The following is a 25615-nucleotide window of genomic DNA, read 5'->3' on the forward strand; positions in this document are numbered from 1 at the left end:
TCTCTAGAAAGAAATTTGTGCCGGTCATGTGACCTGTAAGGTTTAATTTTACCGGTAACATTTTTGGTAAAATATTTTCCGTGTTTATTGCGCTTAAAAAACAATTAAATTAATGCACATAATTGTGCCGATCTGAATTAAATAGGCCTATTTTCCATTTGCTAGCCTGAGGAAATAAAACAATACAAACTACAGTACAATCAAACTTGCTCATAAAATGATCAAGTGCCAACTTGAATCAAAATAATTGTAAACAAGTGTCTTGTCTCTGCAACTCGCAATGCACATAAGCCTCTGCCTTCCCCAAGGCAACTTTGCCATGCTGTTTTGATGCAGATCTGCAGGGAGAAGCCTCTCTCTGCTGGCACACTGGAGACAGGTTTTACACATGCTACCTTGGCCAGTTTGACCCACTCTGGATAGATTTTACCGTAATCCCAATAAGTACATCGCAGGCTGTTGAGAAAGTCAAGTTTCTGTAACCACCGAGAGCTGTCATCATAAATGGCATCTCGATGCGCGTCTGTGGCATTAACGTTAATGGGATGGGCTGTAGCTGGTGCTGACTCGTCCTCGCTGGCAATTTCTTGGCTTCATATACGTTAGACCGGCTGCTGCTTGTTCTTCTAAACAATATTTCCCTGTTTCGCCATGGCTTGGGCTTTGACTTTCCTTAATTGGCGCTAGTCTTCTGCATTCAATCAGAGCGAGAACGCAACATGTAGTTTTTCCTTTATCACATACGCTGCAGTCTAAAGTCATTTCTAAATAAAAAAACATGATTGTTCATTGTTTTAATAGAACGAAAGATATAAAAATCACTGTAGCCTATTTTAACACAAATCAAATTGAATTTCCGGTCCTCATCATTTTTTTTTTTTTTGGTAATTACCGGACAATTGAAAATCAGGTACTGAAACCTGGTATTAAACAGGCACTGGGGCTGAAACCGTTGTATTTATCATCACGATGCAGCCTCTACTCTGCTCTGTTTCAGGGCTAAACACGCACGCACGCACGCACGCACGCACACACAACGGACAGCAGATTACAGAGTACGAGGTGGAGACAACTACTTGTTATTGTAGCCTTAATAAGTGCAGTAAAACATTCACGAGTAAAAATCCAATACTTTATTATTACACAATATACTTGTAAATGTAAATATAATTTATTTTTTTCCGTTTTAATCATTGCTCTGAACCCGTCTTTCTCAACGGTCTGTAGCGGGACCGTAGGTGGATTGCGTTCATAATGTTGCTCCGCTGCATGCTTGAAGTGACTAGACTTTCACATTAGCACGGGCGAGTAACATTAGAGCGACGGGCAACAACAGACCTTGTTGCAACAACAGACGGCTCCTCTCTTGAGCATACGTTGTTCTGGTGTATCTCCGGTCTTTCTTCATCCTCTAGCTAACTTTCTTCTCTGTTCTTGAATGTGCAGTAGCGACCGGAGCCTCTCCCAGCTTAACAGACTGTTATGCTACCTGGCTAGCTAACAGCTATAATGTTACCCAACATGCCGTTTGGCGGTGTGGCTACATTTGTAAATGTAAAATTATTAGTGTTAGAAACTGTTTAAGTCACAAATTGTTATGTGCTATTGTGTTTTATCCTTTTAAAGAGAGTTAGTTGTGGGTTATTAATTGTTGTGTTATAAAGTTACTACCATGAGTGAGAAGGGTACGCAGTTAACAGGGCTCCCAGTGCTGCGACGGAGGAAAAAAAAAGAAAAAAACTGGATCGGCCCGTGGATCTCTTAATTTTTACGATCTCCGATTCAGCTATTTTGTCAATATCGGGGCCGATATCTGATCCTAATATCGGATCGGTGCACCCCTAGTCATTACGTTGACTAGCGTAGCGCGCATAGTGCAAGCATAGAGTCAAAGAGTATAGAAGTAACAAGAGGCGAAACTCAATAGAACGTTGTGTTGAGTTTCTCCTCTTGTCAAAGGGTATAGAAGTAACAAGAGGCAAAACTCAATAGAACGTTGTGTTGTGTTCAGTCCAAGATGGCGGAGCTGCAGCTCGTTCATGGGTGCGTTTGTTGCAATGGAACGTTCTATTGAGTTTCGCCTCTTGTTACTTCTCTTTGGTAGAGTTTGGTTCGGTGGAACCCGAACCCCGTTAAAAAGGCCAATATTTGTCCGAATCCGAGCTCTGGGTTTGGTGCATCCCTACTTACTTTATTAGAACACTGCAGTTTTTCTTTATATGGTAATGACCGATGAAGAAGTGCATTTTGTTTTGTCATGTGGCTGTACTGTTGAACATATGCTGTTTTTATGGGTGTATTCTGAACATGCTGCATTTTTATTGAATGGCCATGGATGGTTACTCTTTCTTTGATGCCTTTTCTTTTTGATTTTGACTTGTTGTGAGGTCCTAAAGTGATGCTATGGGAGAGGACAGCAAGCCAGCTTCAGAGGGCAAAGACCACAGTCAGATAAAAACACTGCATAAATCCCATTCAGCAAATGGCTCAAACCAAGAGCTAAAAAAAAAAAAAAGCAAATCCTCATCATTCATAACAGTGCTAAAACAGGTCAATGTGCAACGTAGAAAAATAGACAATGCCTCTTTAACAATCAGATGCCACAGTGTAGATATCATAAGGCAAAATTACTGGTGTCTTGTCACAGCGGAAATATCAATAACTTCAAAATAACTGATTATTATAACGATCTCAATGCCAGAATTCTTCCAAGTCTTATTGCTATCATTAACTGTGAGAGCATCTGACAATAATACATTGATTTCTTTAATCAGTATTTCTTTAAAAAGTAATGAGGCAGGTGCAAACTTAGACAAAAACTGCCCGAATATGGCTCTATATTAATCCATACACATCAGTGTTTGACCCACATGTAAAGGCCAGTAACTGGAATTATGTATTGGATATGCAAATAGCACTGATAATCAATATCTTTGACCACTTTTGCACACCAAAACTGCAAGTAGAGAAGGCTATTCTTTTCTGGACTGGAAAGCCTCTGAAACAGCATTTAGTCATTTGACAATGGAATGTTTTGTAGCTGTGCTGAACAAAATTACTGTACAATTTTTAATAAAAGCAAATACTGCACAAAAACTATGTACCGTATATTGTCACCACCAATAATGATAATCCAAATGGTAATTTCACCAACCCCAAAACAATTCAGTATAATTTAAACAAAATGTAAAACGATTTGTTGAGGTCATTTTGTTCAGCTAAAAAATTTCAACTACTAATACTAGCTGATGTAAATACTGCCCTACAAAGGCAAAACGCCGTAACATCATTTTGGTCAAAAATGAGTTAATGTCATTTTTGGGGTATTTGAGACCTCCTTTATCATGTGAATAAATATCGTGAGTCAATTTGATTGTTTTAACGAGAAAATAAAGGGCTATGACAACCGTAACATCCAAAACCATATGAGAAACCACAGCACAACGCCGTAACAGCTGTTACGGCTCTTTGCCTTTGTTCCGGCACGCTAAAGTTGAGTTAAGGTTTTCTGACTTTGTTTAGCCAGGCATCAAGACAGATGTTACTGTACCGCCGTGATGTTACTGTACTCTGGCTTTGTCATACTGTCACGTAACATACACACGACACATCTGCCGATCGAGTGCTTGTTTTTATAACTCTGTGACAGCGTGATGGCCAATTACTCTCGTGGAAAAATGTTGGTGGAGATGGCCTTGAAACGCAGACATCAAGAGCAAGGTAAGAACATAAAAAAAATAAAAAGATGATGAATTTGATTAAAAACATGAGATATTTTAATTCAGCTAGCTTGCGAGAACAACATAGCACCACTTTGCTGGCCAGACAAACTGCTCCAAGTATGCTTTCAGAAACAAAGCAAGGTGAACAAGCCGGTAGGCAAACTTATTTGTCATAAATGTTATTTTCGTTCAGGGCGATGGTTCAGATCTGTCAGTGACAGCCCGGAGCTAGCTGTAAATTCAATCTGTGTAACGTAGCTAGCGCTAACGTTGATGCTGATACATCTCCACCTCCTCATTTGGCGGAGCCTCACATCAGACGCCGAAAACCGATTATTAAATACATAGACATCCTACCTTTCCATGCAATCCGATATAATCCTTGGAGATAGAATGAAGAAAGATGAATATATAATCCATAGCAATACACGCAATCTGCTGTATCCACAACAATCCATACGTATTTGAGCCATATTTCCTTCTTGCAGGTGTCAGATCTTACACAAATCCATAATAGCACTAAGCTAGCTAGTTATCGCTAACGTCCGTATAAAGTAAGCATCTAAATGGTAAAAATAATTCCAACGTTTTTTTGGTCGACTCTGTCTGTGTCATCTCAGAATTAAAAAGTAGTAATCCAAGTCGAATTCGTTAACTGTGTATCTTGAGCAGTTTGGTGGCCCTTAACCCTTAACCCTCAAATTTGATTGACCAGCTTGGTCACAAGGTGCTTCTCTTTTCATGGATAGGTCATTTGTAAAACATGTTTTTTTTTTTCTCCAGTATGGAGAGTATGGTTAAACTTCCTTCCTCAAGTGATTTGTTAGGTCCCTATGCAAAATATAAGATTAGTTGTGTTGGGCAAAAGAATCAACTAAAAAATGTAAATATAAATGTATGTACAGTAACTTCTGCCATCCGTGCATTAGATGGCATTTTAATAGTCCATGAGCCACAGGGCGTCGTAACTACCAGTTGAATTGGCTATATGCAGGCTCTGGGCCCCTCTGGTTTATAGCAATTTTTATTAATAGAAGGGCTTCTATCAGTATTAATCATCTCCTTGTTTCATATAATTTCAGAACCTTGTAGGGACAAGCATATTCAATGTGGTCCAGAAGCACAAAACACAACAAAAAAGATAATTCTGGACAATGGTATGCCTATTCATTCAAATTAATGTCTTACATTCATATTTTTCAGATTTCCATGCTATTATATGTTAATTTCTGTAATTATAATTTTCATTTCAGACTCTTCTAAGGATTACTGTGTTCGAGAAGATCACATCAAAACATGGGCAATCCTGGATAGCTGTCTGGACATCAGTTTCCCGCATTTTGGTTCAGAGGACTTGTTTAACAGCACACTGAAACCTCTTTAAATGCGCTTCTGGATTTTTCCTGTAGTCCAGACATAGCCACTCTGCCTGCCTGCCTGTCTGCCGGCCTCTAACACCACCGGGGCCCTCGTCCCAGACACTCTGCCTGCCTGTCTGCCTGCCTCTAACACCACCGGGGCCCTCGTCCCAGCCACTCTGCCTGCCTGTCTGCCTGCCTCTAACACCACCGGGGCCCTCGTCCCAGACACTCTGCCTGCCTGTCTGCCTGCCTCCAACACCACCGGGGCCCTTGTCCCAGCCACTCTGCCTGCCTGTCTGCCTGCCTCAAACACCACCGGAGCCCTGTCTGTCATGTAGCCAGAAATGCAGGAGAAAATGTTCAGAGAGATTTAGTGAGGAATGGCGAATGAAGATTTGGGCCATGTGCTGGAACATGGACTGCACCGAAAAACGTGCATTCATGTTCTGTAACATAACCCAGCTACCAACAGCAAGATTGTTTGTCCCAAAAGGAACGAGTCGACGCAGCAGGTCTTTTGTTTACAGGCTTAAAAATGAGGATCAGGTTCCCCAGCAGGTCTGCAAGAATTTCTTTTTGGCCAGCTACCTCCCTAGTGACATTAGTATCAAACTGATGTATGCAGACTGGCTGGAAAAGGGCAACAGGTGCTCTTACGAAACATATCGCAAAGCAGTGCGGCAAAAAAAACATCAGCTTCACAAAGCTTGGAGAGGAGGAATGTGAGGAGTGCTTGCTGCATGAACAGCATGAACATGCTTGTGATGACGATGTCATGGACTGCTTGCAATGTGAGCGCAGGCGCAAACATAAAAATTCTGCTTTGCAGAGCAGACTTGCATATCAGGCTGACGCAGAGAAGGACTGGCAGGGACACACATCAGTGAGGAGTGTGGACATCCAGAAGGTTATGTTGCCACGCATGTCTGGAGTTAAAACTGCCATCTTCACCCGGTGTATAGTGGCATACCATGAGACCTTTGCCTCAGTGGGGAAGAAAGGGAATAAAAAACATACCATCTCTGTGGTCTGGCATGAGGGCATGGTGGGCAGAAGTGCTCAAGAAATAGCATCAGCTTACGTGATGGCATTGGAGAAAGAGCGAGATGTCAGACACAGCATCTTCTGGGTGGACAATTGTGCATCCCAGAACAAGAACTGGTGTCTGTTGAGTACATTCTCTCTGCACCATCAATGCTGCCACCTTGGAAAGGGAGGATATCACATTGAAGTACTTTGAAAAGGGACACACCTTCATGAGCGCCGACAGTTTTCACCATGGCGTAGAGCTGGAGATGAAGAGGAGGCCTGGCGGTGCTGTCTATGACTATGAGGACTTCTTTAGTGTAGTGGCCACTTCCAACTCCGGAAAAGTGGAGGCTTTACACATGAAAAATGCCAATGTACTGAATTGGAGGGATGGCCATTCCACCACGAAGGTCAAGATGGCCCACAAGTTGAGCGAAATGGCTGAAATTCAGCTGCGACGTGGTTCGAGGAGTTTGTTTTACAAGCTCACCCACACAGATGAAAGCTTCATTGAATTGGACTTTCTCCAGAAAAAGTTCAGCATGAATCTACCCTCTCTCCTCAGGTCACGTGACCGGGGGATTGAAGAGGGCAAGAAAATTGAAATTACTAAAAACCTGTGTCCTCTTATGCCTTCCAGCAGAAGGGCCTTCTGGGTCTCGCTGCCTGTGAACATGGAGGATGAGGAGTGAAATGAACAATAGGCGGAAATGGCAGGGGGTTATCTGAGGGTTTGCCCCCCTTAAAAAATGATTAAAAAGCATGTTGCGTAATTGTAAATAATGTAATATATGTAAAACAATACAAATGTATCTTAAAAACATCTTTATTCATTATAAAGTAGTCTTTACAAAAAAATATGATTTTTCCATGAATCCCTATGTTAGCGAATATAATGTTACCTAGCTTGTTTGTTAGCTTGTTTAATAGCTTGTTGAAAATGTTAGTTAGCTAACTTGCTAATTTCAACCAACATGTGTTCACTGGTAACTGGAGCTGGCTGGCTAGTTGGCTAGCTTTTTTTGCTTGGTGGTTCAGTTCTCAGTTAAGCATCCTATATATCCGTATAACTGAAAAGAATCCCTTCATCTGATGTTTGAAGTGGATAAAAAAAAGCCATGTCAGCCTACTTACTGGAGTTACACAACTACACATATCCTCTACAACTGTATAATTTTTTGCTGCATTGTTTGTGTCCCCTTCAAAAATGTATAGAGAAATGTTAAGTTTATTGTTCCCCCCCTCAACAGTAACTGTTGATGAGATTTACGCCCATGTCTCTAATGTCTTGGTCTAATGTTTAATTAATGATTACTCTATATGTTTCATTTAAATAAATATACCTTTGTATTCAATTATAATAAAATTATCTTTATTGAGAAAATATGTCTTTTATTTATTCATTATATACATACTAACTGTACTTATCTGTCATACTGTGTTAGTGTTGCCGCACTATCCTGATCATTATAGCACTAAATAAGAACAACCAAAGGTCTTCTATATAATTTAAAAATTTAAAACAAATACCATGATGACTAGACCTTGGTTAGGTGTTCTTATAATTTATGTAAGTATGATGAACAGCAAGCAAACATTGATTATATGTCAGTTACTGCCTTTTGCCTTTGTACGACTGCTTGTTTTTGGCACATGATACAAAGGCAGAGTACAGTAACTGCCAAACAAGGGTCAAAGGTCAATTTTGAATTCAGGATTTTTTGCATACAAACATTTCTTCCTTATAGCAACTAGTTTTCAAATTTTGGGAGTCCTACCTATAATACTTTTGTCTGGACAAAACAGAAACTTTAAAGTCATTTTTCTCAGTTTCACACTCTAGCGAGTTAAGGTCTTTTGCCTTTGCAGGGCAGAATAGCTCTGTCATTTTCTCAGTTTTTATTTTACTAAATATTTTTGTGTGTGTGTGTCGAATCCAGAGAATATCAATCAAATTGGTGTTGGGTTGTTTTGAATAGAGAGAGAGATATCTCAATTTCTATTCGACTGTGCAGTCAAGGGAATTATAGTCAAACTCTTTGTATCTCTGGCATGTGCAGACAAATTGGTTCAAATACTATTATCTTTGACTTTATTTCCATAAGGGATGTTTAGTCTTTAGTGCGTAACTTTTTGATATGAATGAACGTCCGTTACATTCAAGCCATTGCCAAATGAGTTGCTACAAAGCTCCACACAACTCTCTCTGTATTTGTCAGTATGGCTATTTTCAGAAGATTGTGGCGCCCGATGACTTTCCCGCGCAGAAACTCGAGTGAAGATAGTTACCTCTTCTGAAGAGGCTATCATGTTTTTTAAATCCTCCATGTACTAGTTGGCTACTAGCAACTGCGTGGACTGTGTGTGTGTGTGTGTGTGTGTGTGTGTGTGTGTGTGTGTGTGTGTGTGTGTGTGTGTGGGGGGGGGGCGCGGCGGGTGCGCGGTCACGGAAGGCTTGTATCATGTGGACCCAACAGTTTTGTTGTCATTACTTAAAATTCCTCATGGGGGCGACAGAAAATATGCACTACAGCTTTAATGATGAATTGTTGATTAATACTATCAGTTAAACAGTTAAAAACAATATTATTTTGTTTTAATTTTAAATGGGGTTGTTGTATCGTAGAAGAAAAATATAAGCTGAGAACGGTTGAAAAGCCGTTGGAAAAGTAGTTGCAAGTGTCCACGACAATGCACGCATGTTGCAGCTGTCCGCGGACGCTGAGCGTGGAACGTATGTCTGAGTCTCCCAACATCCCACACACATGAACCGAGACTTGTTCACCCGTTAGTTGCCTGCTTGTCAGTTAACAGTTAACAGGGGTCAGATATTGGTCAGGAAAAATAATCTAAATTAGTATCCCTATTGCCGACTGAGCAGTGCTGCATCAAATTAAACCTGTTGCACCATATTGGGAGATGGGTGAACGGGGAGGGAACACTGACAAGCATGTTACAGTAAAATGAGCAATAGCTGGACCGAAGGGATTTTCAGGATAGAAATGCAACTTATACAGTTCTGTAGATAATTCAGAAGTCTTTATCATTGTCAGCACTTCTTAAAGCTGCATGATGTTTTTGGACAGATGGGTGTTTCAGACAGTCAGCAGCTGCTCTAAAGTGTCTGAAACTCACATCTGGGAGACAGTTGTGAGTTAGGACTAATCTTCATCTGTCTGGTGGTGAGATCACAGATAAGCATCATAGGAGACAATACAGGGTAGAAGAAATATTAGAGGTACAGAGACTACAAAACTCTGTTGTTGAAGGCTTCTAGGAAACTGGGCAGTTTTGTACAATGTTCAAGGTTAACAAAATTGATGAAACGTTTTTTTGTTCAAAACCTAAAAGCATTACCAAATATGTGTCACTCTAAATTTAGTGTGATAAAATAAATACAGGCCCAGTTGTCTGTGTGGGGTCATGAAGGCAACAGCTGGGAAGAAGCCGGAAGCAGCTTCCTGACAGCAGGGAGTTTGAGAGTAGGGTGGGTCTACAGCTGCTCACACACACATATGTACTTGATGGATATACAGCATGTGGGACCTGCAAAGGAACAAGGAAAGGACTCAAACCCGCAGCAAAAACCACACGTGTAAATATCTCAAAACAAACTTTATGTTCACCTGTGCTAAAGCCATATATAGGAAGTATCCCTACATTTTTAGATACAATATACTTGAATGTTAATTTAGGTCATTCAGAAATGTAAAACATGTATTTCCATCCATCCATTATCTATAATCCCTTATCCTGTCATGTTTTCAATAACACCTATTAATGCAGGTTTGAGGCTCCAAACCCATTTCATGAAGTTTTCTCAAATTACTTTTAATGTCATTGTCAATGTCCATTGTTTTCTATCAGCTTAACCAGCAGAGAACAAAAGGTCAGATCTTCAGGGGTGGTGGCAGGTGATTGTTGTTATTGGATGTGTGTGTGTGTGTGTGTGTGTGTGTGTGTGTGTGTGTGTGTGTGTGTGTGTGTGTGTGTGTGTGTGTGTGTGTGTATTTCTGCATGCAAAATGTATGATGTTAGGATTAAAAGCACAGTCTATGCAAAACTAAAAAAGTACTTCCCTCCTACTAATCCACATATCTGATGTTACCAGATGAGGTTGTGTTGCAAAGTCACTTTAATCAGTTATAATGAAGTTTGAATAGAAAGGATGCAGCCCAAGCTTCCACCGCCTCTCCAGCTGTGTCTCCCAGCTCACATCAATAAGAACTCAACAAGTCTGTTCTGCTGATTCATCCAATCAGAGACTTAACTTTTACTTTGGTCGCTCGGGTTAGTTTCAGTGTACGAATAGAGGTAATTAGAGGAACTGGTATCCGGTATCCTACCTTGAGCAGACATATTGCCTCTGGCTGTCTTCACCTAACACTTTCAACCGGATTAGGAGGAAATCATGATCAAAGGTGGAGGGGATTATGTTAGACGTTGGGGTCTGATGGGTAGGGGCAACATGTGGGCACAGTCAGCTGTTGACCTAGTTATAGAGGGTCAGGTAAGGAGAAAGCCACTCGAGAAAGTCACGAGTAGTAGCAACAATAATTGTGTTAATATGGGCAGAGGCTCATGAGTTCTCTAAGATCATGTCTTGGTGTGTCGATATGACACCCATTGGGGAGTAATCAAATCGCTGCAACTGTACAGCTTTAGGCTTTAACCTCAGAGACAAATAATAATTGAACTGTGGCCTTGACAGACCTCCAGGGCTGTGCCAGGTTGGTTCCTTAAATAAAGTGAGTGGGTGACATGTCAGGTCAGCATGACAGAATTTAATCGTCTTCAATGTCAGATACAGGCTTTTACTGTAATTCAACATCAAAGGAATAGCTTTGTTGTGTGGCCGAAGCTTAGAGGAAGATTTTCCTGTAAAGCTCTGAAAACATTAAAACAATGTTGCTACTGTACCATCTCCAAATTAAAATGTTACTGTCCTGACTATCCTTTCATCCCCATGTATGGAGGGGGATTAATGTGGCAGTGAAGATTCATAACTCACCTCAGCCAAACCCCATTCCATCAGTGAAGGACAGGACACGGGTTTTCAAGTATAATACTTTTGTTACATTTGATTAAATAAAGTACATTTCTGCTGCATTTGCTTAGTATTTACCGCAATAATATAAATATATACCAGTCAGTCAACTATTGTAAATGAGAATACTGCTGACTCGAATTAGCAAAGAAATATTAGCACAGCACAGTAAGAGCAAGATATTGAATTCAGTAGAAAGGGTTATATGGGTTTTTGGGCACAAATTAGGATGGAAGGTGGTGATAAAAAGCTTTTTGCTTTTTTACTGTAGACCTTTTTTTTTTTTTTTTTTTTCTTAGTTGCAATAAATCCCCAAGTACTGAAGCAATTGCCAAAAAAGTATTACATGATTTAATAATATTAACAAACATTTAGTAAAATATCTAACCAAACCTGTTCAAAGGTAACAAAGTCCAAACAAAACCAGCACTTCTAAGACTCACTATTTATTATGTTTCATCTTAAACTTTAAGTATTCATATATCAAACACTTAAATAGATCCAATAAAGGGTGTGAAAGAATAAGAAAGGATTCAGATCTGATAAGTGGACGATCCCATACTGGATGATGGATTTTCTTTTAGACCTCAATCCTGTTGTGGCATGTGCACCTCCCACAACGGCAGTAAGAAAACAAAGTCCACTTTCCACACTGCTCCATTCTCTCCATTCATGCCTGAAGGCAGCAAAAAGGAGTAAATCATAAGTTAACCACAACCGTGGCTGGTGCCTTGACCGTGGTGGATGAGAGTCTGCTCATCACAATGCAAAATTTAACAGTCAACTTAAGACTGAGGCCTTTTTGTATCCGGAGAACTCTCACAGGGCATTTGCTGCAAAGTGCAGCACCGCAACATCAATAAAATATGGGCTGTGCACGCGACAGTGGCAGACTCCTTCTGGAGGTTGCTACAGTATTGTCAGCTGATTTCCTACACATTAAATCAATTCAAATCAGGGTTGCCAACTCTTTTCTAATGAAAGTAGCTAGCACTATCTCCAAAAGTCACTAATTTGCATATTGGTGACATCATTGCGTATCATTTGCATAAAGCTTAGTGGTTGTGTCGGCTGACGGCCTGCTGTTCAGGGTGCAAAAGGAAGACGCTAAATATTAGTGGTGTCAACAACAATCGATTCGGCGATGCATCGCAATGCGGGGCATGCACGATTCAGCATTGATGCGGCAAAGTGACATAATCGATTCTGTCACTGTTTATTTTCTGGCCTTGAGTGGACAACAAAGTTGTGAAGTTTCAATTTCTTCCGGGGGCATAACAACAACAATCAAGATGGCGGAGGGAGAGGACCGCGATAGACGGGTAATTAAAAATGCACCCAAAGCTTGGAAAGCGGACATCTGGGCACATTTCAGATTCTACGAAGTTAATGGGAAACTAGACAAGACTTACGCGGTGTGTAAAACCTGCCACACTAAAATCAAGCACGTTGACAATACAACTAACTTCACAAACCATGTTGATCGTTGGCATCCTGAGTTTGCTTCAACAACAACAACACAAAAAGTTGACACTTCCCAGCCAAGAATTGACGAGTCGCTAGTGTCAACATTGCCATACAACTCCGAGAGAACTCCGACCCTATTCTGTGGTAGAAAATGCGGGGTTTCGCCACATGCTTAAAACAATTGAGCCCCGGTATAAGCTACCGACAAGAGCTACCTTCACTGATTCTGCGCTTCCCGCATTGTACAAAGAAACCAAAGCAAATGTAATGGAATCAATGTGTAAAGCCAGTCGTGTAGCCATTACAAGTGACGCCTGGACTTCAGTCGCAACAGAGTCCTATATAACCATAACAGCACATTATATTAGCAAGGATTGGCAGATTGTATCACGTGCTGCAGACGAGAGCAGTTTATGAGAGCCACACTGGTGCTCATATGGCGAGGCTACTCTTGGATGTTGTGGAGGGATGGCAGCTAACAGATAAAAGTGTTGTGCTGGTGACGGACAACGCCGCTAATATGATAAGTGCTGCTGAAATTGTGAAGTTCCCTCATGTGAAATGCTTCGCGCATACGTTGAACCTCGCTGCGCAGCGGGCACTTAAGCTACCGACGGTTTCCAGGCTTCTGGGCAGAGTGTGACGTATCTCAGCATACTCCCACCGCAGCACAAAGGCAAAGCACCTGTTTGAAGAAAACCAGAGAGTTGTTCTTAAACTGACAAGTCCACTTAAACTGATAACTGATGTCGCCACAAGGTGGAATAGTGCTCATGATATGATGGAGAGGTTTTTGCAACTGCAAGCTACAGTGCATGCCACCCTGCTGTCGCCTACCCTAAATGTAGATGAAAGTGATATCGTCATTCTCAGCAGAGCAGATCTGGCTAACGTGGAGGAAGTAGTGAAGACATTAAAACCAGTGAAGGATGCCACTGTTTTTATGTCAGAGGAGAGCAGTCCTACAGTCAGCCTCATTGCACCAGTATATGCCCAACTCCTCCAGAGCATGTCAGACACTATTGGAGACCAATCACTGATCTGCGATGTGAAGAATGCCATCAAAACAGATCTCCTTAAGAGGTACAACAGTGGGGCAGAGAAAAAGTTGGCTGTTATTGCTCTATTTAATTTCAAATGGTTCTAAGGCAGAGAGAAGAGAAACATTTCTCATTCAAAGCACTGAAAGCAGTGATTTATGTTTTCTTTTTCAGGTTTGAAAATGCCATATCCAATACCCTGTACCATTCAATTTTATTTAATGACATTTATGTCAAAGATACAGGAGAGTGATAATACACACATAGCAGCCAATACAATCTGTTTTTCAATATCTGACTGCTTGTATTGCCTCATGACTGATGAAAAATTTGCCTTGTGTGCAGTAGAATTTTGATGCATCGCAATGCATCGTAGAATCAAATTGAATCGAATCATTACCTGGTGAATTGAATTGTGAGAGCAGTGCCAATGCACACCCCTACTAAATATGTTTTCCCTTCTTGGCTTTAGCTGCTAGCATTGCATGCCTTTATTTGGGAAGTTTCTCTGTTCCTTGCAGATCCTCTCAGGCTCTATCAATCATTCCATCAAGTGAAATGATGTCTGAGAGCTGTGATTCCAAGGTTTCGGTGAAGTAGGCTATGTGTTAAGAGTAAACCACTGTGTACTTCAGATTATTGTTAAATCTGAGGTCATGTGTTTTCTTTGACAACTTCACTACAGTTACCCTTGTTTATGATTTCCTCAAACCTGACAAGTTCTAAGTACATGCCACTGAACTTCTGTGCAAAATTATATTATTGTATACCATGTACGGTACTATACCGTGCTGACCGGTAGAGCCCTCATTTGTGGTTTAGTGAGAAAGTGCTCAGCCAGCTGGTGCTGCCCCAGAGCGCAGTGGCATTATGCAGCGGCCGTTCGCTGTGTTTACCCTCATTAATTTGCTTGAAAACGACACCAGCTGCTACAGTATTACCAATCACATTTCGACGGAATACACTGAATGAATTAGTCAGCGGCTAGCAGACTTTTAGCTAGCGGCTTAAATTCTGACGGCGAATTTCAGCCTTCATGCAAAGTTTTTTTCGGCCCAGCATTGTTGAAGCGGCTAATATTGGTAGCGAGCGCAACAAGTTAACGGACTGCCAATGACACATCATTGCACCGCAGTGTGTGTGTGTGTGTGTGTGTGTGTATTTGGGTTAAATTAAAGGTATTCTGGATTCTGTTATTCTACAGTATTGAAAAAAAGAGAATATCCAAATCCCTTTATTGAAAACTGCTCACTGGCTGACTACAGTGAAGAAATATTGTAAAGCTCCTTTTGTATGAAAACATGCAACAGATTAGGATACAGACATAAAAAAAAGAATATCTTCTTATTGTATAAGTGTTGCAGCGGTGTAAAACTTTAATTGAAAGAGGTTTGGAGCAAAAGTCTGCTGTCCTGCTGCGCGTGCTCTATACTTCTTTTACAATCCTTTTGTCATTATGTTTTTCTGCCGCAAACGTTGCATATAACGCCGCGGCTTGCTAGTGTGTGGGATTTTGTGATCATTTGGGCAGGCGTATCAGACCGTGGGATCATGGCTGTTCTCCTGTATCGGGCAGTGGCACACACCTTACATCTTACTTTGGATCATCTTTTACATTAGGCTTGTTTGAGATGAGCCAGGTCTGCGCAGAATCGATCACCGGCGATCGCTGCCCAATGCATGCCGGTTAGATTTATGTCCGACTTGATCCCGACTTGCTCTGACGTCTTGCACACGTGGGCAATGATAACCTCACGAGATCAAGGCGGCCGCAGCTTTTAGAGCCAGGCGCCGTAGTTGCTCTCCACTGACTGCAAGACCCAGGCGGACCCAGGGCGTGATGGGAAACCGGCCGAACGGCCTCTCAGCTGATCTAACAGCTGATTGGTTCAGAATCGACTCAACATGATGACCTTTTATAAAAACTTTTCATTGATTTTGATTTGGAGGGATTTTAAGTGCGATTTGTCTGATTTAAAGGTGCTCTAAGTGATGTGACGCGTTTTTTAGGCTACAACATTTTTCGTCACATACAGCAAACATCTCCTCACTATTCGCTAGCTGCCTGTCCCCTGAACACACTGTAAAAAAAAACATGGTCTCTGAAGACAGCTCAGGCTCCACAAACAGCAACAAAAACAAACTGCGCCAACCTGCCCCACGAACCATAACAAACAGTGTTCCAGTCAATAACCGACAAGAAGAAGCTGGTTGAGCCATCACTGCAGCAGCGTTAGCACGTAGGCTACTTCTACAATGTGTATTCATGACTCAACCAACTCCTTGTTGTTGGTCGTTTGTTTTTGTTGCCGTTTGTGGAGCCTGGGCTGTCTACAGAGACCACGTTTTTTACAGTGTGTTCAGGAGACAGGCAGCTATATGTAAGGGACAAAAAATGTTGTAGCCTAAAAAACGCGTCACATCACTTAGAGCACCTTTAAAGGCTTATTCTGTACAAACCACATGTGTGGCTGATAGTTACGTTTAGAAGTCAGAGAATCTGTTCAGGTTACGGATCATCTACAGTGTGTTGTTAATTAAAATCAGCAACTAGGGGTGGGAGATATTGACAAAAATGAATATCTCAATATTTTTTTTCAATATCTCGATAGCGATATTCAGACGATATTTTTGAAATCCTTCTAGAAGTTAAAAGAAGCCCTGTTCGGAGGCTATTTCAGTGGTTCTCTTGGGAAAATGTACAAGCAAGATGAAATCATAACAATAAACAAAGGGCTCTGTTCTGTAACATATTGTACACAACCATGTCCTTATTGGAAGCAGTCCTGGAGCTGGGATAGGGCCGGGTCAGACTAGGTTGTGATAGTCCTACTTGGCTCTATAGTCCTTCTGACCGGGATTTATGCTGGGATCAGGAGTTGGATGTGATCTGACTGGCCCAGGTGATGGAGAGGTGCAGTTCTGTGTGCTTTTTTGATGTTAGAGTATACATGGTCTAGTGTGTTCTTCCCTCTAGTAACACAATCTACATGCTGAGAGAAAGCTGGAGGGGAACAGACTTTAAGGACACCTTGTTAAAGTCCCCTGTATCCCGTATCCAGGTGATCGCGCTGCAGTTTGTTCACTATGGTTAGCAGTGAACCAAACTTTTGCTAACGTTAGCATCGGGGGCTATGTAGACGGCAGCGTGCTGTTTTCGTAGTAAATAAAATGTACTGTATATTACCGACACGGCTCCAGGTCAGGTGAGCCGTGCTGGACAACGATCCTGCAGTTGGTACTCCATTCAGTTATGTTCTCATTCTGCCGGTAGATAGCTAGCTCGGCGTGCTAGCGCCGACAACAACCTAGAGGGCTCGGTCAGGCTATTTCCTCTGGGATGTTATGAGCCGCCTGGAAGGCTCTCGTAACGGCTGTGTTGTATCGTGGTCCTGTATTGATTAGTTCAGTGTGGCTGTACGTACTTGTATAAATATACACCGACAGGAGAGCCACTGCACAATTGCGCACCGCCATCTTTGTTGACATGAGTGAACGTCATAACGCACAGGTAAGAACTAGTAGCAGCTTACTCTCGTGCGGGACGATTGTGATTTTGTACAAAGAATACAGTCAAACAAACCCCTGCAGTATTAAAATCGCTACATATAATTGTTAAGAAGGTTATAGTGTGCGCTATTTGTTTTCTTTTTAACTTCCTTCAGCTCTTTTCATGTTTGGGGGGTCGGATTGTACAAATTATGAAATATTCGATATCCCAATTTTGCATATCGTCCAGACAACAATTTGGATATTATCGTCTAAACGATATATCGCCCACCTCTATCAGCAACATATCGCATGTAGAGCATTTTGACAGCTATTCTGTCATAATAAAAACAACTGGAGACTGTGTAGGAGCTGATATATGGGTCTGATAACATTTTATTAAATCGGAATCGGACCACAGTGTTTCTGTCACTTCCTGTTCAGCCTGAAGGCTGCTGGAATCTGCTGGGAAACTGTCCGACTTGACAGCGGACTTTTGTCACCGCCCCCGGCTGCTCCCGCCTGCTCTTGTCCACTTTACAGGCGAGGCGCAGTTCATCTCAAACGAGCCTAATTTCAAAGTGCAAACACACTTTAGATTTTCTTTTTCCAGACATTTTCAGTTAAAGATTTAAATTCCTAGCGCCAAGATGCTCCGCCATCGTTCACGGATCATGGAAAGTGAAACTTAAATCTGCGAAGATTCAACCTAAGAGATTAGTCGAATCGGGTTCCTTCCATTGAAGCACAGAATATTTGACTATTCGGAGTAACCCGTACAGGGTGGTATTACCTTGATGATTTGCCAGACATAGCACTGGCATTATGGCATTGAGGACACAGAGTTCAGTTCCCCTCTCCTCAGACCAGAGAGCTGTTTTGCCTCTTTATTCAGGTTTATCTTTTTTTTTCAGGAGTTGTTTCCATCTGGCCACAACCGAATAAAGGCCAGGTTGATTGCTGCAGTAATGCTTGTCTTTGTGGAAGGTTTACTCATGTCTGCAGAGGAACTCTTATGCTCTTAGTTCTTGGTCACCTCCCTGAACAAGGCTCTTGTTGCCTGGTGACAGAGTTTGACTAGACAGCAAACCTTTGAAAGTCTTGCTGGCTCTTAACATAACATGTTTCACAAAGGTATGGCTTTTTGGACACTGAAAACTTATACTGTATCAGCAATACATCCTTCCCCTTCACCAGATCAAAGGTATTTTACAATCAATCAATCAATCAATCAATCAATAGACTAGACCTCATAGACTTCAAATGACGTCACCTGCATGATGTGCCCGAGTTAAGAGGGTGCAAAAGCTTTAAACACTATTTGAGGAATCAGACAGAACTGTCAGTTTTACTGGCCACGGAAACGTTGCCTTAACAAAAGTATGAATTCAGTTTGTTGCTTTCTGTCTGAATGTAGCCCATTACAAATAGGGAAATCTATGATGGGGGATATTGGGACCAGGCCATTTACTCATGGAGAAAAAGCATGTGTCACTAATAACATTAAAGTTGCTGTCCGTAAGATTTGAGTTGTTTGATCTCAATCTCCAGATCGGCCCATCTGAGCTTTCATTTTCTAAAAGGCAGAGCAGGATACCCAGGGCTTGGTTTACACCTATCGCCATTTCTAGCCACAGGGGGACCATAGGCAGGCTGGGGGAACGCATATTAATGTTAAAAATCCTCATAAAGTGAAATGTTCATGCCATGGGAGCTTTAACCCGGGAGGAAAGGGCCGAACGCCTTCTAAGACCCGAGTGCGGCGCCCTACATTGATGACATTATTAACTGATTCAACTTGGCTAACAATGCTAACATTTGAACCAACCTGAGTATTAGAAAGTGCGGGGAAGAAAAACTCTTGAGGCCATTCAAAATGTGTGCTCTTTACTGATAAAATAAAGGGGTTGTTGGTGGTGGTGCTGCTGCCTTCTCCAGAAGGTAGCGGCACGAGGCGGCACAAAGCCTGAGGTGGGAATGGGTTAGCAGGTCCAGGATGGCAAGTGACTGTGATCCCCGAAGCTCTCTACAGGCTTGCCGCGCTGCTGAAGCCGCTGGCGGCGCCGTGACTGCTGCTGCTCTGACAGCTGGCTTCAAGCCTGGCTATCACTTCCTGAATGATCGTCCTGAAAAGCGACTCCGAGAGAGGGTGGTTCAATACAGGGAGTACAGACCGAGCCTCAGGTGTCTGTGTCCCACCTGAGCTGCACACAGACCGGCTGCAGTCGATGGCAGAGGTTGACATGTGATCTCAGCCAGCATCAGCTCGGTCCTTTTGTGGGTGTGGAAGTTTATTTTTTTGTTTATTTTTATTTGGACTTCTTTCTCTGTCTGTTGGTCCCCCATTGTGAGTCAGCAGTAATGAAATGCAGGCGCCCGATTAACGTACAGTTTCTTTGCATCTTTCTTTGTCGGAAATTCCCAATTTCCGAGTACAATGGAACGCAACATAATCGGCAGTGACAAGCGGGGTAAACCAACCCCTGCCGACTGACGTAAGAAGCATCACTAACTGTGCGCTCCATTTAAATTTAGGGGGGGAAAGTCGCCACAGACACTGTGTTGGCAAAGCAGCAAATACAAGCACTTTCATCAGAGGGTCATATGCTCAATCACCAATTTTTTAACTCACTTTTTGATAGATCAGGTACTTTATAGACAATTAACTACATGAAAATCTTACAGACAATAACTTTGATGACAGCATATTTATTAATAATGCAATGATTGTGAGTTTCTCATTATGTTAATTCAACATCTGTATTTTGAAAAAAAGAAGAAAGGAAAACCCTGTTCCTTTCTTTTTTTATATCTTGCCCCAATTCTTACCATCTACATGAGCCATGGATGCCTATTGAGTGTTTTGAAATTCCAGTGGATAAAGAAAAAGATACAAATTTAATATCAGAATAACCTCTGAAAAACCTATTTCACAAAGGTGTGCTCACTCTGAAGGATAAGTGGAAGTACCACAAATTTCACTTTTTCTCCTCTCCCTTTCTTTTTCCATTGCTCATCTTCTGCATGGTTGCATTGTGACTGGCATGTGCTGTGATGCCACATGTGTAAAGAAAAATGTCATTGGAGAGCCTGTTCTTCACCTTTCTGTTTACCAGCCCACTGTCATTAGGACACTGCACATGAAAGCCATGACAGATATAATAGGAATAAAACCTCTGAAATGGAAGATTGAGTTTACCTTCCTCCCCCGTTACCCTTTTGTTTGCCTTCCATTCCTCAAAAGTCGGCGTAATATCCATCTGGCTCTCTCCCACCTCTGCTGCACCTCTTTCCATCTCACAGCTTAAAAGACAGAACAAGAAATGATTACCTTTGCCCAGAGATATCGTTCCCTGACTCCAGTGTAAACTCATTTGGAAAGCAGATGCTCATACATCATATTTCACTCATCAGAATACAAAACTGATTACCATGGCACCAGCTGAACCATGAGTGGCAAACTTAGTTTGAAGACTTCTTTCTTTTTTGATGAACCGGCACACTATAGTGTAGTACTGTGCCATCTCAGTCCATCTGTGAAGACAGGACATTACACTGGCACTCATACATTCCACAGAAGTATGAATTTCTTAATACCAAAAGTCGCTTATAGCAGTGGCTGATTCCACAGACTAATGAAGCTCAGCGCAAATTCTTTCAGGAAGACGTCATTACCCCAATCACTACTAAAAGTGACGTGTCAGTTAAACCAATCAGACTCGGCCACGAGATTCAAGGGCCGATCACAGCCTTACAACCCTGCTTTAAATCTGTTCTCTTCTTGTGCTGTCAGCTGTCGTTTCAGACAAAAGGCTCGACCCTCCTCCTCCCCTGCCTCCTCCGGTAGTTGTTTCTCCGGCTGACCGCGCCGTTACCTCTTCGGTCCGGTCTCTGGTCTCTTCACCGCCGCCACCAGTGTCTGGGCTCCATCGGGGGGTTATGTTCCTATTCCCCCAATAAATATCTTTGCATATCTGCAAACGACGTCTCTCATGATTGAAATATAATTCAGAATTTCCCCAGGGCTGGTTCATGAAACTGTCACTGGCAGCCTCTCTACAGTGTTTGATGCACTTGGGAAACAGTGAATTTATAATGAATTGTAATAATTTGGACTGTAAGAAGCTTGTATTAAAATTAATGAAAATGAAGACCTACTTTAATACTGTCAAAACACTGTGTTTATAATGCTACATATGAAGACAAACTACTGTATTTCCACAGTTTCTCAGTTTTATCACCTTTAGGACACAGATGACCAATTCAGAATTATGGCCGACTATTTGTAACTATTGGATCCAAAATCATTGTACAAACATTATTGGGTTGGGGATAAAGGAAAAAATATAATTTGTCATGAAAAAGGTCATTTTTCATAGGCCCTGTGCCCCTGAGCTACAGAGACCTCGCTCCCGCCCCCCTGTTAGAACTCTGGGCCCCCCAGTTTGGTTAACACTAGTTTAGGCTGTTTGTTACAGTATTATGAAAGCTCTAGTTCTATTTATAGCTAAATATGTAATAATATCAGCCATATACACACCATGCACAACTGAGTGTTGCCTGTGTTTGTTAGAGAACTGAAATTTAGAGGAAATCCTGTTTATATTGACCTTGTTAAAGTTTTAATGTGCCCATCCTTGTTTTGGCATGACTCAACCCTGTCTTAGCCCAGTGGTCATGGATAGTTTCATCAATTTTGAGGAACAGCACCATCTTGGCTCTCTGGGTGGTGGCAAATAAGGGTGGGATCGGGCCGAATTTTTCTGTCCGAGCCCGGCCCGCGTCCGACAGAACCGTGACCGAACCCGGCCCGAGCCCGACAGGCATCAAGAGATTTATGTCCGAGCCCGACCCGGCCCGAATCTATTTTTTTCTCATACTAATGACACATGTAGGCTACGTGTGTTTGTGTGGAAAGCTTTTATTAAGCAACTGTAAGGAAGGCACTCAGAAATGTCAACAGATGAGCGCATCAGCACAGTGAGCGCGCACATGGGGCAACAAGCGCACGTTAACACAGGCGCACACAAGAGGCCCAATCATATAATTGAAATACAATTAACATATGCCTAGACATGCAGTCTGCCTGATATGCACATGTTTCTGCACACAGGAAGACCGATGTTAGGTTAATATTTTAAATTTATTTTAATCACAAAAACGAACATTTGCATCAAGTGAAACAGGCCCATTACATAATAAGCTGTTTAAAATTTTAAATGTCCAATGCCTTAGGCTACCGCGCTGATGTGACCGTCCGAGCCCGGCCCGAACAAGTCCATCATTTCTAAATAATTTTTTAATAAGCAGCACGATTTACTTTTCCATCAGATGAACATTTGAACATTAAAAAATGGTTGCAAGTCTGTGGCACCTCTGACCAAACCCAACAGTGATGTCAGCGTGTAGTGACACACCCTGAGGTACACCTCGACATAACTTGAGAAAAGTGGAAAGTTACACCACTGGAGGTCAGCAAAAACAAAGTTTTGAGCTGCAGTTAAATTGCTCTTTAATGTCTTTTTTTCTAATCTCATTTATTTGACATGCTGTATTAAAAGTAATAACATCAGGGATCCTTTGTATACTATCATCTATTACTTTGAATGATTCAACATTTCTAAACATCAACTTAACTTGATCTTAAATCAATTTATTTCAATGAGCGCATCATTATTCCTAGGAAATATGCATCCACAGAGAGGACTTATTCATAAGGCCAAACACGGAAGGTCATATATACTGTATATGTGTGTTGGCAAATATAGCGGTGCATGCAAGTCTAGTGAAATGCAATGGAATGTCATCCATTGAGGCCGTAGGGTACACGCATACATTGCAGCTCAACGCAATGTATGTATACTATGAAGGATCAGTGCTGAAGTCCACCTTACTTTAACCAGTGCAATTCAATTATGAGACCAGGTCCAGTGTCAATGAAGCCAGAAGTCACAAACGTCATGGTAGACTTTAAACCCAAAAATACAAACTTAAAGTTTTAAAATGAAATACAAACTTGGTGGTTAACACTAGAACCGGCAACGTTGTGATTAAATTTTTTAATTATTCCTTCATTGTTATTCTATAATGTTAAAAATAAACCTAATGTAAGACCAATCAATCCAGACATTTACTGTAACTATGAACAAACGGAGGGAAAGGAAAATGGCAAAACCATGATGAAATGGTAATAATTTAAGTCAGTGTGTCATTGCCACAAATGTGCCATGGTACTGTGCAGTAGTTGCACTTCTCTTTAGCATTCTAGTAAATTGTAATCATCATTATCGTGATGTTTCTGAGTTATCACTTTCTTCCCATGATACATTTCTTCACTAATTGCAATGTCTAACAGGATGACAACGCTTTTATCTACAAGGTGTAAATGCAGTGAACTGAACAGCATGATAATGATGTTGAAAATATACCAATTTATTCTCTATAAGCGGGCATCTAGGCTGAGCATTAGGGGAGATTTTTCAGTGAGGTTTAGAGACTAAATCTTCCACAATACTCGTGACACATGATTTTACTGACAATTTACAACAGAGGTAGTGACCTGATTCTTGTGTGATGGGGTAAAAAGGGACGAGAAGGTTTAAGGTGGAACATTTCTTGTTAGCCACCTCAATCCTTCGATGAAAAATGTTTTCGTTAATGATAATCAGTAATCATCAATGTGCTGTTAATCTGGCACTGGTAAAAGGATTGATGTCAGTCTTTGTTAGAAAGAAAATAAATATTAAATATCAAAGCTCCAGCAACAACATGGCACGATTAATTGTAACACTGTTGCTCTGTCTTAAAATTTCACATCACTTTAAATTTGTCAACACGTGTCTTGTGAATCTGCTTGCGCCATACAACTGTGTTCACAACACACATTTGTCTCTTAAATCCTCAGTCATTTTCACCAGATGTTAGGAGAGGTTTACAGTCCATAACGTTTTAATAGTCTGGAAATACACTGTGTGAAAATGCCTTGATAGACAGAAGAGTGTTCTAGTCATTTTCTCAATAATCTCTAAAATGTGTTAGAAAATTGTAGTGGTTGAGAGGTGTGCACTCAGGAGCTTTAATGGTGGGGACAATTTAACCACTGCGCCTCTTATAAGTAAAGGCAGATTGACTAGCATTAAAAAAAGGCAGTATATCAGTGCTTTAAAGACAAAGTTTAGAAAACTTTGCTGTGGCCTCTATTCAGCCGTCCTTGTCTCTTTCTGTCTGTCATGCTCTGTTAGGGGAATTAAGGGGAATCAGGTGCTCTTTGGAGCCTTTGTAGTCAGAAACTAACTTCTCTCCAATCCAGAACCAACGCTCATCTTCACCCCTTCTTGCCCCATACTCCCATAAGATGAAGGAGGCTGCTAATCTGTGCAGAACAGTAGACCAAAAGGATACCATTGTTTATATCATTCATTTTTCAAACCCCTTTTGAATGTGGAGGTCACAATGCTCCTAGTCTGGATCAACTGAAGTACATTTCCAGGATAAAGCCGGACATCCCTCGCTTTCCACTCAGTCACTGCCATTCTCAAAATCTCTCCGCCACGGGAAACAAACATCCAGCTAGCAAGCTACACGCTGAAAATGGCAAGTTGGAAGAAAATTTGGATTGTGCAACAAGGCAGGCCTGCTTGGTTCTTTCGGGGAATGATTGTAAAGATTTACAAAGAATATGTTTACAGTATTTACTATCTAACTGGGACGTTTTGGGACCCATTGGTGGTATTGTTACCGACAAAGTACACACAGCGATATACGCTGGTAAGAGCAAATTACGTTTAACCATGTATCCAGCTAATTTAAATAGCTCACGTTACTGTATTGTGTGAATAAACTTCAGATTATATTGTATGTGGCGTTTTCTTTTGCGGGTTGCAAATGTTCCACCAAAACGAGTTCCATCCCGAGTCTATTTTGCAGAGCCACCATCGCTGCGTTTGGAGCTTAGTGCCACCCAAGATGATTGTGATTAGTTAAAAGAAATTCAAACAACCCAGAACATTTTTTTCCTACTATCCTAGAATGCATGTGTGGTGTAGCCAGACCTTACTGTGGAGATAGGTCTGGTAATGGACTACAATGCACCTTGCCGGATACAGTGTCGAGTAGGGCTGTCCTCGACTAAAGAAATTCTTAGTCGACTAACACTTACACGATTTTGTCGACTAATCGATTAGTTGACTTAATTGACAGAGCTGTGCGCTTTGAGAGGTGGTTAAGACTAGAAAAGCACAATATAAATGTAGTTAATTAACCATCTGTAAAACTGAGTTTCTCCACAATTAGTCCTGCAAAAGCACCACTTTAAATCTTGTGTTTACCATTAATGTGCTCATAAGTTTCTTGGAAATAAGTAATTAAGCATGAATAAGCATAAAAAATGACTAATCGACTAAAGAAATCTTAGTCGACTAAGACCAAAACGACCGATTAGTCGACTAATCGACTAAGAGG

General features: G+C 41.4%; 1 protein-coding gene across 2 annotated transcripts in view; it reads left to right on the forward strand.

Moving 5' to 3' along the window:
- The window catches only part of ntng1a (netrin g1a), a 334454-nt gene that overhangs the window by 101478 nt on the left and 207361 nt on the right, over positions 1 to 25615 (forward strand). The window lies entirely within an intron of this gene.

This window comes from Perca flavescens, chromosome 22, assembly GCF_004354835.1.
Source record: "Perca flavescens isolate YP-PL-M2 chromosome 22, PFLA_1.0, whole genome shotgun sequence".
Classification (NCBI taxonomy): Eukaryota; Metazoa; Chordata; class Actinopteri; order Perciformes; family Percidae; genus Perca; species Perca flavescens.